The following is a 19,065-nucleotide window of genomic DNA, read 5'->3' as shown; positions in this document are numbered from 1 at the left end:
TTGAGGTCATCGTTTATGCATGTCCCGATTGCGTCGCTTCCGCGAAATACCCCTATACTCCGCAGAATCTCCTTCAGTCGTTACCCACTGCCGTGTGGCGCTGGTTGATTTAACCTATACACATACACAACACACAAAAGACACATAGTGAAAGAGAAAGAAAAAAAGCGTTGCTCCCTTCTGTCTTGTCGGCGTGACATATCTGTCGTGTATGCCTTCGATATGTTCCTGCTGTCTGCGTAGTGCGTCTGCCTTCGCCCGCATGTGTAGTATTGTGTACTTTCGTGGCTTCCCAATTTCACGCTTCGGTTGTCGTAAACGTCGATAATCATCATCATGGACTCGTGAATGCCCCTTTTCTCTCCGAGCTCAAGTTTGATGGACCCTTTGTAAAAGAGTGACAAGCCGCCGCTTCGACGGCATCCAAAGTAAAACGCGTGCACCTAATGAGGAAAAAAAAAGCTGTTTACAAACTCCGACTACGCATCCTGTGCACCACATATGTTGTTCGTCGTGCTTATATATGAACAGAGGAACTAATAAAGGCCCTCTTGTGGTTGTCAAGTGGTTGTTTCATTGTTTATACCGATGACGTAGCAGTCTACTCTGTAGGACCGTCTCCGTGAGTTTCTATCTTGTAAAGTACCAATGTAAGTAGGCAAACAATGAAAACCTACGCAACAACCAAGTTATAAAATAACACCATGAGTGAAAGCGTGAATGGAACAAGACGGAGACGGGTGAAGACACACCAGCCGGCGCACGTATAGTTTATGAATGTGAAGGTCGAGCATTGTTTTAATTGAACAACGAAATATGCATTCGCCTGTCTAAAACTGGGGAAAGGGTGGTACTTCCGCCCCTCCTTCCCTGGCACACCAGTGATTATGGGAGAGGCCTGGGCCTTATGCGTGCGTTTACAAGCAATATTCAACAATTAGGAGAACTATGGGCGCTGCTATGCGGAATCCGTATACAGCTGTCCTAAACTCAAGTGTGTATAGAAAAAAAAACGCCTCAGTTTCCTCGAACAATGGATGTGATGCGAACAATGGATGTGATGCGATAGCAAGGAACTGAAGTGGCTTCACCTCGGTGGTCTAGTGCATGACTAAAGGTACTCGGCTGCTGACCCGCGGGTCGCGACATTGAATCCCGGTGGTGGCGGCTGCTGCGTTTTCAATAGAGGCGAGAATGCTGTGGGCCCGTGTGGTCAGATTTAGGTGCACGCAAAAGAACCCCAGGTGTTCCGAATTTTCGGATCCCTCCACTACAGCATTTCTCATAATCATGTGGTAGTTTTGGGACGTTAAACCCACATAAGAATCAGGAATTGAAATTCAACGCGAAGAAAGACACACAGTTCGATACTTGTAGCGCGCCGCTGGAGCACGAAGAAGGACGCTCGACAAGATTGCGCAGATGTACACAGAAAAAGCGTGAACTAACAAATGCCACAGTTGTTTTGTCTCCGTGTTTTAGAAAGAGGAGGAGGAAGAAACTTTATTCTCAGAAAGAAGAAAGATAAGTGCAGGCAGGCTCTCAGACCAGTTCTCCACCAGAACGAGCGGCTCGCCGGGACTGGTCAAACAAAGCTGTTTGGCCCTGCTTGGCCTCATCCGCAAACAATGTCTCCCATGACCAGTATGACATGTGTGGTTTGTTAGCAATGAGTGGCTCTCAAGATGTGTGGGCTTCTTTGTGCACTCCATTGCTATGTAGCTGAGTCTCGGTATATCTGAACGCCATGTATGAACGCTATGGACATGTGCCCCTAAGTTGTGTGGGATATATTCTACTTATACTCCGTTTCATACATCAGGTGCAACGCTGTGAAGGCTAGACAAGTAGTCCGTAACACGAAGTGTTACGGACTACTTGTCTAGCCTTCACGTCAGACCACTTCAGACCACTCGGCTACGAAACCGCGGTTTCGTAGCCGAGTGGTCTGACGCGTCGCTCCGGAGAGGTCACCGTAGTTTTGAAGTGCATGGGTTCGAATCCACGTGGTGCCATTTTTTTTATAATTTTTGCGAGTTCAATTCGAAATCTTGTTTTTTTTCAGTAACTTCAACTTACTTGCACGCGGAAGTGAACTGCACGTATCTATTCATTTGTAGAATACCGTGTTCCCTTGTGAGGGCCGGAACCTGCTGAGCTGGCACCGAGGTTTGACCAGCATGGCGATTTTGTGCGAGTAACTTCGTGCGAGTAACGAATGATATGTTATTCAGGGAAAAGGGAAGAAAGCAAATTTGTGTAGCTCGGAATAGTGATTTTGGCACACAAACGCATAAAGCATTTCCTAGACTTGGTATTCGCCCGTTTACTGTCTTAATATATGCGACAATTTTGTGAATTGTTATGCGCGATTTTTTTCTTCAGTATAATTCCAACCAATCCTCCTTCCCGCAAGTAAGAGTTTCTTTTTTATCGTTCAAAAGAGAGTTTCAGCTAAGGCTGTTATTCGACAGAAACTCTAAATTTTAATTTATGTGTCAATCAATCGAAAACATTCGCGCAGGAGAGGTTGTCGAGGACGCAGAGCTGGACGCCATTTTTTCGAAGCTGCCACAACAAGTAAAAAAAAACGGCGGCGTGGGTCGCGCGGAGAGCGAAAACCTGATACGAAAGCGACAAACATAAATTACCAACTCACATATTTGAATTGTTTATCCGACAACACAGGCGTTTGTTTTTTAACCTGATGACAAATATGTATGCTTAGAAGTTTCCCGAGAAGCATTTGTTGATTCTCGTACGCCCCAAGCGACGCACTACTTTTTGGTCGCGGCAGTACATAGCGCAAACAAGAGCGCTAGCCCTGACAGCGTTGCACATGATGTATGAAACGGAGTATAGGTGATACAAGTTTGGAAAGCTATTGGTCGCTACCTGCTGCAAATGTCGACATTGCAGAACGCTATGCTCCGAGGTATTAAATGCGAAGCATTTCTTAGCGAACTTCGGTGACATTGAGCGTATCTATCTATCTATCTCGCCGCTTACGCTTGGGTGTTCTCACGGTCACACTTTAACTTGGCGTGAACCAAAATCAGCACGGCAAGGAAGCATGGTTTGACGAATATGACGCACTAGTCAACACATGAATAATTGCACAATCCCGTCGCGTACGTCGTCAAACACTTCCCACCAGACGGTAGCACATACCCACGGGTGGGTATGTCCCGTTGGTATACGGGTATGTGCCACAGGTGATTCACACTTATGGTATATACCCAGGAACGCCGAGAACACACATGATCAGTTTTAACGCGTGAGAGTTAAGAATTACCCGACGTCGGTAGCGTCGACTCGACAAACGCAAATAATAAATGCCAGAGCCCCAACTGGAATCGAACTCAAGCATTCTGCATGGCAATGAAGCATTTTACCACAGAGCTATGCCAAGGCTCAGAACTACTTTGCAATAGACGCTGATCTTCGTGAAACGTACATATTGGTTTGAATGCTGCCTATCCAATTTTATAAACATTACATATGTACTCCTTCAATACTGCCGTCACGTCGGGTTACCGTTAATTGTCATTAGTCGTCATGCGCTGAAGATGATATATGTAGCAGTGTCCAGGTATAGCATCCTCGCGAGTATCAGCACTTCATATCACTTTCTGGTGTTGCTGATACGCATGTTCCCACCGGCATCGTTGCGCAAGTGCAAACAACTGGTAAAATAAATATCTGGAACTCTTCCACATATGTCTGGGCGTGCATTGTTCGTACATATTGATTAATTGATATGTGGGGTTTAACGTCCCAAAACCACCATATGATTATGAGAGACGCCGTTGCGGACGGCTCCGGAAATTTTGACCACCTGGGGTTCTTTAACGTGCACCCAAATCTGAGCACACGGGCCTACAACATTTCCGCCTCCATCGGAAATGCAGCCACCGCAGCTGGAATTCGAACCCGCGACGTGCAAGTCAGCAGCCGAGTACCTTAGCCACTAGACCACCGCGGCGGGGCGTTCGTACATATATTTAGCGTCATTTCGTGAAATGGCACTCAATAAAAAAAAATTGAAGCACGGTCACCTTCCCTCCGCATGCTTCGCATAACGTCGATTTCCAGATACGTGTGCTGTGTGTTTAGAAAAAGGTATTAATGATTTAGAATACTCGGTACTCTACTATGGGAGAGCCAAAAGCCGTCTCGTGGGCCTCACATGCCTCCTAGAAGCATAATGGGGGATCTGTGTGTTTAGAAAGAGTGGGTAACAATTTAGAGCACAAGTTACTCTACTATGAAAGCTTGAAGCCGTCCCGCTTCAAGTTTCGTAAAACGTAGAGTAAAACGTAGAGTTGTCACTCTACGTTTTACATTTTCACGCGAGTGAAACGGAAATATAATAATCGCTAGAAACACGAATATATGTTTATCCATGTAATTTTTTAAATTGAACCCCGTAAAATATTGCGTATATTTGGCGAGTATTTCTGCCACACAAACATAATCGTTATCTGACTTCTCAGGTTTCGTTTGTTGAAAACCCGGCTCTCGCCATTCTTCTAACAAGAACGTTATGTCACGTTCATATCGCGCACGCTGCTCGTGACTGGGAAGTGCCGCAACTGCGGTGATAAGACAAGGAAAATATGCGAAGAACAAAGGAGGCTTTGGTAGAGCTTGATTATATGTTGTTACATTCGTAGTTTGGGCACGCGAACCTGTTTCTAGTGGTTATGCGAACGAAAGAAGAGAAAGAAGTGCCTTGGTATAGCAACTACATCAGCGCAAACTCAAGGCCGCTGAGGCTGCGTTCGCGGACATCAGAAACCTCAATCGTAGACGTGAAAGGCTGGTAGTTTCAGCGGCTTGGAGTTCGCACCAAACTTGATGATCATAATGATGACCTCGTACGGATGGCACTCATTCACAAAAAAGGATAGGCCATGACCCGGATGGCCCGATGCCTAATGTAAGGGCCCGTGAAACTAAAACAGCTAGGAAGTTTGTTTAGATACAAAACTTCGAACGAAGAAAATTGCTTACTGGACTAGCGTTCAAACAACCTAAGCTTCTTGACGTAATGTCGCTATCCCAAGGCACGTCTTCTTCCTCTTTACATTTATCATTCCCAGGCCCAATGCACATGAGTGCGTATACCAAAACTGCGATTGTAACGTTATACTTGTGCAGAAGAGATACTCGACAGACACTCGATTTTAAATGTGAAGCATTTCATAGCAAACTTCGGTGACTTTAAGCGTATCTAGCCACTTACGTTTGGGGGCTATCGTTGTTACCCCCTTACCTTGGCGTGAACCAAAATTAGCATGGGAAAGTAAGATGGTTTGTCAAACATGACGCGCTGGTATAGACATGAATACTCTCACAATCCAGGCGCCTACCTCATCAAACACTTTCCGCCAAAACATGGCACATACCCAAGGGTGGGTATGTGCCGTTGGTAGGCGGGTATGTGCCACAGGTGATTGACACTTATTAGTATCTGCCTAGGAATGACGAGAACACACACAGCCAATTTTAACGCGCGTAAAAAAAATGCCCGACATTGGTAGCGTCGACCCAACGATGGCACAAAATAAGTGTCAGTGTGAAGACAAACCAGGCATAGGCAACGTTGACCCCCTGAATATTGCAAATAAGAAACTTCAGTGTCCCAGCAGGAATCGAACCAGAGCATTTTGCGCGGCAGTCAAGCATTCGACCGCAGAGCTACGCCAGGTCTCGGAACTACTTTTCAAATAGACGCTGATCTTCGTAAAACGTCAATAGTAGTTGCAGTGCTGCCCACCTTAATTTTTAAAAATTTACATATGCACTCCTTTGATAAAGCCGTCACGTCGGGTTAACGTCAATTGGGGTAAGGTGCCGTACGCTGAAGTTTATTTATGTAGCAGTATCCAGGGCCAGCATCTTCGCGAGCATCAACGCTTGATAGCAGCTTCTGGTATTGCTAATACGCATGTTCCAGTTGACATTGTTGCGCAAGTGCAAACTGGTTATATAAACATCTGCAACTTTTCAACATATGTCTGTGCATGCAACATTTTTACATATACTTAGCTTCGTTTCATGACGTGTCGCGCAATAAAAAAAATTGCAGCTAGGTCACCTTCCCTCTGCATGCTTCGCATAATGTCGATTTCCACGTACGTGGGTTCTGCCAATTTTTTTTTTTTTCATATGGCAGTTTTCTAATCGGGGCGCCTAACTGCTCTGCCATAGTTTAGTACGAAGTACTCGAAATCGTTTGAAACTTTTTATAGAAACACAAGCAGCTCTGACTTACGTGTGTAACGCCGTACGTACGTGCGTACATACGAACGCACCAAAACGCGTTTACGTCACGCTCTCCTGTCAAGCTTTCCTCGCAGGTGTGCACTGACGTCACTCTCTCCCTCAACCGCAGCACGCCCGCTGCAGCGCCCGCTGCTGCCGGCTGCTCCACTCACTCGCAACATACTTCTCACTCGCTTCAACCTCTCCATCGCCCGCAACGCTCGACCACAATTCAAGTGGAAACAGTAGAGATTTGGTTGCCTACTAGCGATTTGAGATGTGAGGCTGTGTTCGTACGGCTGCCGCGGATGCTCAACTAAACTGTATACTCTTTCGGCACGTTTATCTGCGATTAAACTTACGCTAAACCTCACTCGCCTTCCGTGTCTTTTCGTTTCAAACAAACATTTACTCGAGTAACCACTACACCGCGAATCGCTTCAAACCGTTCTTCCAGCACCCGCGTCAACGCCCGTTTCAACCGGGTCAACACCGTGCGCACCTGCTGCTGCTTCGAATCCCATCGGGGTTCCCTTCGGGAAAATTTCTCATAATTTTTTCTTATTTTTTTCTAACTGCGGCGCGTGCAGCGTCTCTGCGTCTCCGGTAATGTAGTGGTGTTCCCGGCCGGCGTTTTTATTTCATTCCGCAATAAAGGCTAGTGCACACCGGCGACTAACAGCGGTCGCGCGACCATTTGCGACTGGCGACTAAAAAGCGACTGATGTTCACACCGGCGGGGGCTGCATGCGAGCGACCGGAAGTCGCAAAAGCGGAGAGTCACGTCCGGATCTCGTTATCAGCGAGAACTCTAGAGACCGGCGCCGATCAGCTGATCACCGCCAGCTGAATGAGTGGAGCAAACCGGGCGCGCCGTATTTATTGTTTTCGTACGTTCTCGCACAGCGTTCCCAAAAGCGTCAATTATTTCTATTCAAGCGAAGAACAAAACATTATTATGGTGCTGATGCGCTGTGCCAAGGTGTCAGCACTGGCATCACAGATGCCACCAAAGAGAAAAAAAGCTGGTAGTGGGTGTGACCGTCCTTTCGATCGCGGGAGTTGGCCGGCCATGCAAGCCACCTGCCTCCCGAGCTACGCTGAGACAACGAGGAGTATTACCGAGAGTCGTACGTATTCAGAAACGGTCCTTGAATTTAAATTGGCTTGCCACAGCCTCCAATGCAGCACAAACGCGTTTCGAACGCGCTGTCTTAAGTCGTTTCCAAGGCATTAGGCCCAAACGCGTTCCAAACGTGCTTCATTGAAGGCGGTGACAAATCAAGTTCAAGACAATAAAACGGTTCTGAATACGGTGAAAAGATAGTGCACAATTTAGTTTCTCTTTACTTTGACAGTGTTTACCTTCTTACGAATACCTCCACGTAAATTCGACACTCTGCTCGAGCTGCTGCACCCCGTCATTTCCAAGCCAAGTATTTCGTGGTGGCCATGGAGCCACAGACCCAGAGGAACGCACTCGTTTTTATCTGGCGACGAGAAGCCAGCGCAATGAAAAAACTAAAGAACGAAAATTGAGCGTCGCTGATTGGTTCCTGCAGCTTTGCGACTGCAGTCGCGCGACTGAAAAATCTGTCAGGAAGCGACTAGCTAAAGCAGTCGCTTTGCGACCGTTTTCGACCGTTCGCGACTGTTTGCGACCAGTCGCAAATGGTCGCGTGACCGCTGCTAGTCGCCGGTGCGCACCAGCCTTAAAAGAAAACTGAAAAACATCAAACCATCTCTCACTAAAAGCAACCGTATGTGATTGTGAAGGAGCGGGGATATAGTGAAGGGCACCCACAGAAGCTCTTCCACGTGCCCCAACATTCAGAACAAACTCCTCACTAATGCTACCAGTGACTATCTCTTGAGGCCGATGACCACTGCCGTGAGCAGATTCGAAGCTCAAGTTTATGGAGTGACCACAACGCCGCGCAGCGTCTCTGGCCTCAAGCTCAGGGAAATTGGGGATATGTGCGGCAGAGGGTGCATGCTATTGAGTGTGTTTCCCCGCCGCGGGAGAACGTGCGGCACGCGTTCGAGAGTAACATAGTTATTGAAACAGCTTTTGAAAATGACCCTATATTGGCCTCATATCGCGGCAAGGTTACCTGTGGGTGCCGCGCTCACTATCGGATTGCTTAAGAAAGCAAGGAACACTATGTACTAACTCCCATAACTTAACATCTTGCCTAAAACATAGGAATATGACGGAAATTATTTCTCATTAGGTGCACATCAAGGCACACTAAGGCGCACTTCATTTCCATAAAACTGACGTTCATGTTCTAACGTGAGTACGGATGTGATGTTGTCCCGCCGAATACCTTTGAGTGTCAGACGTCCATAGGTGCATCTGCCGGGAGGGCAAGCAGGGCTCCAGCCTCGCCACTGAGCAAAGTTAAAGAAGCTGACCCCCCCCCCCCCCCCCCCTTTAGACAGTGGTCACTCTTGGCTGCACGCTACGGAAACCAACAACTAAGGCGAAGACACAACAGTAATCGCTCAATTATGTTCTTCCGGAAGAATGAAAATGTTACGAGGCAATGTTACAATACAGCGGAACTTTGTCAAGATTTCCACAGTGACGAATTATCCTTGTACGCTCTTTTCAATGCGGGTCACCTATGCGACGCTTTCGCGCCTTGTGCTGTAGCATTGCAGAGCAGAGAAGCGCTGAACAAGGGCCCAATCACATTACATCACTTGTTCATGCTTTTATAATGTCGTGACTTGTTGATGAAGTTACGGATGGGAACGAGCAATTTTTATGGCCCGGCCAAAGCATTTGCTGCTTAAGGAAAATTATTTTCTTCCTTCGAAAAGGGTATAACATGACCACTGCTCTGTGAAAGCTGTTGTGAGCCGATGAATCGTTTTTGATGTTCCAGTTTTTTGTACTGAGAGGCCAACCTTTATTTGCTCTTTAGTTTCTTATGAATCTCGTCGGCCTTGCCTATGGTAACTTGAAGCCATAGTGAAAGCTTGCAATGTGGCCACGAATAAAGCCGTGGACTCTAGCTCAGTGGGAAGCTCAGATTTTAAGCTTGCCCCACGATTTGACACACCGGACGAGGGAGACGGTTTAATGCCGTGGTTTTTACTACTATGGAGGCTTAGTTAGCATTCAGGCTGGTTGGTTTTCACTCAACTTGGGTGATCTTCTACACCTCAAAATGCATCTCGGACAGCAAAGAAGCATGCACGTGCAGCGCTTCTTATTTCTCTCTACTTCTCTTTCTCTCAGCAAGCATGAGCTCCGAGAGATGTATGCGCGCACAAAGTACTGAACGCGGCTAGGCTGCAAGTGGAAATATTTTATTATACTCATAAACCATCTCACCAGCTGCTACAACTAGCCGCTTCTTATGCGATTAGCAGCCAGCCTACTTGAATAACATTAAGAAGGAAATGTTCTCCAGCTTCGTGACGTATTGTAACAAGCAGGCACACAGAACATTTTAAATGCCGAAAAACCAATGGCAAACAATATGCCGTATTGAAAATTGTTCATTCTCTTGTTTTTACGGGATGGAACAGAAGTGGGCATTGCGCGATGGATCATTTTAGCGCCATTTGTTGCCTCGTGTAACAAGCATATGTTGTGTGCACGAAAAAGACTGTTCCCACCAATCACATACAGCTAACGATCATTTCGAAATAAAGCAACGAGGGATATTTTAACGTTAGATTCACCCCCATTTTGTTCATTCAAAGAAAAGTTTTGTTTACAACGTTTGAGTTGGCGTATTCATGCAGTTGCCTGGAACCCCTTATATAAATGTTGGTAATGCAGATACAATCCGTGTAAACAATGTATTACGCGCATAACACGACAAATTATACATTTTTAATGAAAAGTATTTAGAAGTTGATAATAACAGTAATATAAAGCAATATTATTAATAAATACAAGTTGCGGAAAAAGTGTTAGGACTATTAGCAAACCAGGCAATTTCTAATACACATAGGCCTCGATACATACAAGAAAGTGTAATACTTATTATGAAAAAAATATGGCAGCAATCATTCCTTGAAAAAAAACATGATTGATTCTTCCTTCATAGGAATCAATACACAGCACGAAAGTAAAATGTGCCTCTGCAAAGGTAAATAAATGTTTACTGTAGATTCATACAGGAAGGTTCGCCGAATGTGTGTTTTGGTGTCTGGCAGCTATCGCACCGTTAATGTGGGTGTATCCTCGTTTAGGTTTCGTTCATCTACAACCTAACGACTAACATCCATGATATATTCACTAAACCAACCATTGTGGTATCTGTAAATGGTAACCAGGGAAGATTAAAAAATTGCTGGAGTGGAAGTGATTGCGCAGCAGTGAAGCCGTTTCTCTGGCAAGGAGGCTGCTGTGGCGGCCATCTTACTAGAGACATGGTAAAGTATCACTGTTCAACGATTAAAAAGGAAGTGTTTCCCTCGCACGCCCAAAGAATTTTATGTGGGAAATTTTGTGCGTCTTAGAGTTACTAGTTTTCCTTAGTGAGCTTCCAATTAGAGGCAAAGTTCTTTGAAGATTCAGTCATTCATACTCGTTTCTGTGTGTTATTTCGTTGGGATTAACTATCTTTCAACGTAGAACTAACGTAGCATTTAGATAACATATCAAATCACTTGATCTTTTAGTGGGCACTATCAGAAAGGAGCATGTTTCCGCCATCTTGGCAGCGGCAAAAGTTGGCTTCACTTCTGCGGGCAAAGCATTGCGGGAGCTTCCACTCCAGCCATTTTTCTTTAATCCTCTTTGATGGTAACCGCCAAAGCATAAACAGAGAAAAAGGCATGATAGCAAGATGAGCATCGCTTATTGGACGCATAAATTGGACTAAGGGCTCCATTCCTCGGTTTATGAAAGTGTGATTGAACTTCGTCGCACCTAAGTAAGCGCGTCGTGTCAGCTCTGTTGCCCCAACCGCGATGTTTCATGGGGCACGCGTAAGCGAGCAACGCGCTATTATACATCCACGCGATTCAGGCGCGTGTCGCAGGGTGTTTAAGAGATTTTTATTTCCGGATATATCTTACATTGCTTATGTGCACACAGAAAAATGGACAATGGTGATCAATGCGTATGTACAATGCAAGCTGTTATATACAACTTATTTGCGTATGCAGTGATGTATAATGCAAAAATTGTACAACAAAGACAGGACATTCATGACCATTGAGACTACTACACTTATTTTAGGGGTGAAGCTCCTTAAAGCGGCACCGGCTCGTCCCTCGTAGTAGTGCGTAACATGTCTTAGGCTTTGACCTGCAAGGTGGTGCATGTGGGAGATCCTCCTGTGCGTTGTTGAACAATGAAAAATTCACAGCGTGCGCGTAAACTAAAAGCCGAATTCTCCGGTCTCTCATTCCCCATTAGCAGCCATTGACATGTGCATCGAGCACTATCTGACAAGAAAGGGTTGCTACGTTATACTCGCTGGGCGTAACCTCCTTGGTTTTAGAAAGGTTTAGCGAGCGTTGGGCTGCAGCGCCATGAATACAGTGAACGTGTATATACCATGAACTCGAGGTGGTTAAAGGTGGGAAGTAGACCCGAAGCGCAAGCCGTAAGAAGGTGTGCGTGTGCCACCTCTTGTTTAGTCCTTGGAATGTCCACTGAATGGCGGTGCTTCTATATGGGGAATATAGGATAAAAAGATGCGAGATGGTGGAACTTGGAGTGTTGAATAGATGGACAAACGGACACACAGACAGATGCATGGATGGACGCATGAACGGACGCAGGGGCAGATGCATGAACGAACGCAGGGACGGGCGCACGAACAGACGCATGGACGGTCACACAGACGGACGCATGGACGGATGAATGCTTCGCCCCACTCTCCATCATTCACTCCGTGGATATGCTGCAAACTTTTTTAAATGCGAAACATTTCTTAGCGAACTTCGGCGACTTTGAGCGTGTCTATCCATCTATCTACCCGCCTGTGACCTTTAGCCCTCCTGGCCGTTTCGATAATGGTATAGACACCAAACTTGGTACGGTATAACATGACTGTATGAAGAATATATTTAACTAGTCATAACATGAAAATCGTGACATGCGTGCCATGTAACAACATGACTACCTGTCACGCTCATGATGCGCTATCGGCTGTTTCGCTGGTGTCACATATACCAATTTTGCTATTACAGTACGTGAATGGATGACGAAGGTATGTGACTGGTGCAAACATGATAATCATGAGGTGCGCGTCATGTAACAACAAGACTACATGTCATGCTCATTATGCGCTGGCGGCCGTTTCGCTAGCTTCACCTACAACAAATTTGGTATTACGGGACGTGAATGAATGACGAAGGTATTATACTGGTGCAAACATGATAAACATAAGATGCGTGTCATGTAACATCAGGCCTACATGCTACGCTCATCATGAACTCGCAGCCGTTTCACTAGCTTCACATGTATCAAACTTGATATTATGTGACGCGAATGGACGACATAGGTAAATGACACATCCAAACATGATAATCAAGACATGCGTGTCATGTGACTACATGTCAACAAGCCACACTGATGATGCTCTTGCGGCAGTTTCGCTAGCTTCACATATGCCAAATTAGGTATTACGTCATGCCAACAGATGATGAATGTATGTGATCGATGACAACATAATAATCACGAGATGCGTGTCATGTGATAACATGACTACATGCCACAGTTAAAGCACCAATGCATTTTGACGCGACGTGTTGCGCGTGCTCGCCGGCGTTCATTTCGTCGCGTCACGCCACCGTTGCCACGCGAGACGACGGTCCTGCCATATGCTAGAAGACGCGCGCCGCACTGCGTTGCTTTGACGCATGCGCGTTTCAGCACGTCCGGCATCCCTCCGTCACGAAAAGAGGGAGACGCAGTGTTGTCTGGGTAACCCATGGGTGCGAAATGCAGCATGTCGCATCTCGCACCGGTTGCCGTTGGGCCGTGCCAAAGGTCGCGCCTGGCGTCATAGTACAGAGTGCTCACGTTTTGCTAACATAGCGTTGCTGTGCCCAGCGTGCGCTGCGTCAACGCCACAATGGCGTATATTGGGCCCTTCATGATGCGCTCGCAGCCGTTTTGCTTGCTCCACATATCAAAAATTTGGTGTTACGTGATCTCGAAGAATGACGATATATATGACTGCTGCAAACATGATAATCCAAATACGCGTGTCATGTAAGAACATGACAAATACCACGCTCATAGCGTGCTCACGGCCGTTTGGCTAGCTCCACGTATACGAAATTGGGTATCACGTGACGTGAATAGATGACGAAGGTAAGCGACGCATCCAAACATTACGACAGCAAAGCATCCAAAAGATCACGACACAAAAGTCATGTACGACATCATTTACCTCCCCCTCGTATCGTTGTGCTGATCTTAAAGCGACATATCAGCAGTTCTCATTCATGCTTCGCATATCAGCGATTCCGACTGTACGTGGGATCTGCTGCCAATTTTTTATTGCTCAACAATGTACAGGAGAAATCTCCCACCAGCACCATTTGCTGGTCAAAGCGTAAGACATGTTACGCACTACTACGAAGGACGAATGGGTGCCGCTTCAAGGAGCTTCGCCCCTTAAAAGGTCGAAACCTACAAATAACTTCTGCATAAACTTGGCCAAGTTTTCTGGCTATTTTGTAGCACCCCGGAGTGTGGGCTGGCCGTTTTTCATCGCTGAGCTACTTCGTCAGCTACTCGCATCAATCTTTCGCATTTGACTAAAGATTGCCGTGGGGAAGGACACCCAAATGAGCCTATATACCAATTTTCGGGAGGCCTAGCCCATTTCAGTCAGGCCTACTGTAATAGTCAAAAGTAAGACTATAGTATTTTATCTGTTGTGATCAACTCACCGCCATGGTTTCATGCCGTGACCCCAACGTGCTGAACCCAGTGTTACAGAAGGTTAGCGTGATCATGGTTCGCTACCTTACCGAACGGATTGAACCGCAGAGTGAAGAAACCTTCATCAAAAGATAGTATACACGTTTTTTTGGGGGGGTGGGGGGTGGGGGAGGGAGTTTAGAATGGGAATATTTAATTTCTTTTACTGTCGTTTTAATTCGGAGAAAAATTAATTGCTTCTCGTCGCACATAATATATGTGAATGTGTTCAAACGTAAGGCTTTTTGCGTTTCCTTTTCTCTTTATTTTCTTGAGTCACTCGTGTTTTGTGAGAATACTGAAGTGCTGTGTGTTAAATTGTGTCTAAGTTCCCTTGTTTGTACATGCCACTGAAGTGATTTTGTTACACCAGACAGTTGTACTCAGCTGTAATGTCGTTATCAGTTTGCAATAAACTTCCCCTTCCTATCACTCACACGTTTATTCAGAGTAAGAGAGGGACAGCTCAAGTTGCCAGTTGTTCCGTACTAGCCATGCGCCGGCTCTAGTACGCATGCTTACGTTTTATTCTGTAAAATGTGATTAACTTGATTCATTTTAATTTTTTTTAACTTGTAACTTATGGATACCCAGTGATCAATAAGACTTTCGTGCTCATTTGTACGAAGTATACCTTGTCTTTACTTGTTTTTAATGTTTCGTGTGTGCAGGTACAAGTGTACAATAAACTTCCCTTTCTCAATTTTTTGCCTTTTACTGAAGATTGCCGTAGGGAAGGACACCCAAATGAGCCTATAGGCAATTTTGGGAGGCCTTGCCCGTTTTGGAAGACGAAGAAGTGTGTTTTGAATAGGAGCTGCTTCTGCTAACTCCAGCGTATTTCAGTTGTAATTTAAGTCTGTTGATCAGTTTCCGCTGCTCCCTTGGAGGGGATGGAAGTAGACCACCCCGGGCGCCTGCCGGCACCAGCGGCGTCAGCGGCCACCGCCTCCAGGAAGCGGATGGGACAAGCGAGCGACAGCGACAGTGAAGATACTCATGCTTACTATCTCAGCAGTGAGGACTTCTCAGATGACGGTTTCCAACCTGTGCTGAGCCGCAAGGCGAAGAGAAGGAACATGAGGACATCCTCATCCTCAACTATTCAAACTTTAAGTGAAGCGCCAAAATCGAACGCTTATACCATCCTGTTTCTGCCTGCACTTCCTACCATCAGCATGAAACGCCTTAACAGACAGTCTGTGTCGAGGTCTCTGGAAACGCTCGTGCCAAATGAGATCACGGACATAAGAGTGAACGCCAGAAAGAATATACTGGCTGTGGACGTTTTGCACGCAAGTGCGTTGGGCGTTCTGCGCAGTGTAACTGACTTGGACGGCAACCAGGTGCGCTCTCATGTTCCCTTGGGATGTGATGTAGTAACCGGCGTGATCTACGACATTGATGTCGCTATTTCCAATAAGGACTTACAACTTCTTGTCAAGTCAACAACTGATACTCCAATTGTTGATGTCACCCGGCTAGGCAAGTCTCGCTGTGTGAAGATTGCGTTTAAGAGCACATCACTCCCCTCTCATGTGAAGGTGGGGTACTTCAGACATGCTGTGCGGCCTTTCATTCCAAAGCCTCTCCAGTGCCGTAAATGCATGAAACTTGGACATGTGAGCAGCGTCTGCGAGAATTCGGTGGTATGCCACCACTGCGCCGAGCACCATGAAGCGGATAAGTGCGTCGCAACTGTCAAGAAATGCTCTAATTGCAATGGATCCCATGAAGCCACATCGAAGGACTGCCCGCGGATTCAGAAGGAAATTGCCATCTTGAAGGAGATGGTGCGCGATCACTCATCTCATCGAGAAGCCGCAGCTAAAGTCAGAAGGCGTCGTTCACGTCGACGTCGGTCTCCTAGGACGCCCGCTACCTCCTCGACACGATTGCGTGATCCCTCATCAGATCCACCTCCTTTGCCTCCCAGACCACATGCCGCGGGAAAGGCTGTAAAGGACAAAGCCGGTGAGCATACCCTGACTGCGACAGAGTGGCCTGCACTTCAAAGGGAAGCAGCATCAAGCGAACCGAAGGAGCTTCATGACGGCCAGTCCGCGCTCCCGGTTCGAGATCTTTCCAACCAAGACAGGCAAGTGACTGCAATCGTCCCGGTTCGAGATCTTTCCAACCAAGACAGGCAAGTGGCTGCAATCGTGCAATCATTAATTGCCACGATTCGCACGCTACTGAGCAGCATACAATCTCCGTCTGCTAAGAGTGCACTGCAAATACTGGATGCACTGAATCCAGTTCTTGCTAACTTCGTATAAGCACAATGGCTCAACAAAATCTCCACTTCCGCACTGAAGTTAAAAGTGCGTCAATTTTTCAGTGGAATGCCAGAGGCATGAAGTCCCGTATCTCGGACGTGCGCCAATTTGTTCGGGCCAATCAATTCCCTATACTTGTCATATGTGAACCAAACGTGTCAACGCCTTATAGACTGTCCGCTTATGAAGCTTTTTGTTCAGCCGCTTGCGAAGAACGAAGCAAAGTAATTGTTTACATTCGCACAGACTTGACTTATCTTTCGCACCCAATAAGTTCAAATGACGACAATCAGTACGTGTGTCTTCGTGTGAAGAAGAATGCAGTTTCGTTCACGCTTATTGGTGGATATATATCTCCGTCATCGCGATTTGACTGCGACAGATTAAAAGACATCCTAATGAGAACCGATGGGCCTTGGATCATAACCGGTGACTTCAACGCCCATCACATGCTTTGGGGGAGCACTAGGATGAATGCCAGGGGCCGGAACATTGTTACATTCGCTTCCGATTACGACCTTTCCATCATGAACGATGGTACCCCCACATATCTGCGGGGTCTCACATACGGCAGTTGCCTTGACCTGACATTGGTGTCACGGTGCTTCTCTCACAAAGTTAAGTGGTTTTGCAATATTGAGACTCATGGGAGTGATCACATACCCACCTACGTGACGATCGATGGTATCGTAAAAAATTTGTCTTCCGGTGTTGCAATTGGCACTGACTGGTCGATGTTTGCATCGCGTGTTGAGAACGCTTGCCAAGAAGGCCTCGCCTGCAGCCTGGAAAATACCATAGTGGAAGCTATGCAAGCGTACAAATGTAAATTACCATTTTCGTCTAAAGGTACACAGTTTGACATTGAACTGGAAAAGTTACGAGCTATACGAAGGCGTGCAGAACGACGATACAGACGCACAAGATCAATTTACGAGCTGAGGGAAGCAAGGCGGCTCCAAAAAAAGATTCAACGACGCATTTACAAACTGGAGAGCGAACGCTCGAAAGCATTCTGCGAATCTCTAGACCCTCATAAACCGCTGTCATATATCTGGAGAACAGTTCGTGGTCTTCGCTCCTCTCCACAACAACGGCACCCTTTTAAAGCTTTGGCACTCCATCAGGGAAAAACAGAACTCGAGGTGGCTGAAGAATTTTGCACGAGAGTTGCCGGGAATATTGTGAACGAGAGCATCGACGCCGTGATCGTTCCTGAGACGCGATTACCAGAAATGGACATTCCGTTCACCATGGAAGAACTGGAAGGTGCGTCAGTCGCTTCTAAGCGCATGTCGTCGCCAGGTCCTGATGGTATTACTTATAGTGCGTTGGGACACCTTGGACAAAAAGCTAGAAAAGAACTTTTAACATGCTTCAACAACTCCTGGCTCAGCGGCAGTGTTCCCCGAGAATGGAAAATTAGTCGATTAATACCACTTTTGAAATCGGGAAAATCACCATTGGACTTGACAGCGTATCGCCCTATTGCCCTCGCAAGCTGCCTCGGAAAAGTGATGGAAAAGATGGTTCTATTTCGTCTCGAGTGGTACTTGGAACGATACACCAAATACCCTTCTTGCATGGCAGGCTTTCGTCGGGGCCGCTCCTCCATTGACTGTGTCCTTGATTTGTCGACATTTGTTCAACAAGAAAAAAGTCGCAAGCGCATATCAGTGGCACTCTTTCTTGACGTGAAGGGTGCATATGATAATGTAGCTCACGATGCCATCCTCACTTCTCTCGCAGCAATGGGCATTGGTGGACGAATGGTTCAATGGATAAAAGATTATATAACTGGCAGAGGTTTCTTTGTACAAACATATGAGGGAACAACTGCCCAACATTACACCTACTGCGGAGTACCTCAGGGAGGCGTTTTAAGCCCCACATTGTTCAATGTGGCCCTCATTGGTCTGGTGAAGGTTCTGCCAAAGTCGGTGTGCCTATCCATATACGCCGATGATATTTGCCTCTGGAGTGCTGCAGTAACTCGCCCTCAGGTGCGTGCACGAATACAGCGGGCAGCAACCCTCACAACAGCCTACCTTCAGAAACAAGGCCTAAATATATCAACTGTGAAGTGCGCGTTGATGGCGTTTACACGCAAACCAATGACGCCATACCCTGTTTACATCAATGGGCAGAGTGTCAAATATGCACGGACGCATCGTTTCTTCGGCATAATAATCGACAGAAGTCTTTCGTGGAGCCCACATTGTGCGTACTTGAAGAAGAGAGTGCTATCTATTGTGCATATCATGAAATTCTTGTGCGGTAAAGCATGAGGAACTTCTGTGGCCTCCATGCTACAGCTGTACAGGGCCCTATTTCTGGGTCTATTGCGCTACAGCTTGCCGGTACTGACTAACACTTGCAAATCGAATACTCATTCATTGGAGAGTTTGCAGGGTCAGGCACTGCGTATCTGCCTAGGACTGCCCCGATGCGCTTCTACTTATGCCACAATCATGCTTGCCAAAGACCATCCGGTCAGGACATATATAACTGTGGATTACCTCAGAGCGCACATTCGACATGCTAGCCGTGTCCACGACCACCACTTGGCCCTTCTACCTTCCGGAAGACCACGTGCTATGTTTT

At 46.5% G+C, this 19,065-nt stretch overlaps 1 non-coding gene across 1 annotated transcript; it reads left to right on the top strand.

Moving 5' to 3' along the window:
• The first annotated feature begins 13,969 nt into the window (after positions 1 to 13,969).
• Positions 13,970 to 14,097, top strand: LOC119160238 (U5 spliceosomal RNA). The gene has a single exon (XR_005108309.2). It is a non-coding gene; the product is annotated as a U5 spliceosomal RNA (small nuclear RNA).
• The last annotated feature ends 4,968 nt before the right edge of the window (positions 14,098 to 19,065 follow it).

Source organism: Rhipicephalus microplus, unplaced genomic scaffold, assembly GCF_043290135.1.
Source record: "Rhipicephalus microplus isolate Deutch F79 unplaced genomic scaffold, USDA_Rmic scaffold_21, whole genome shotgun sequence".
Lineage (NCBI taxonomy): Eukaryota > Metazoa > Arthropoda > Arachnida > Ixodida > Ixodidae > Rhipicephalus > Rhipicephalus microplus.
Note: the sequence above shows the minus strand (reverse complement) of the source record. Positions and strands in the feature narration are given on the sequence as shown.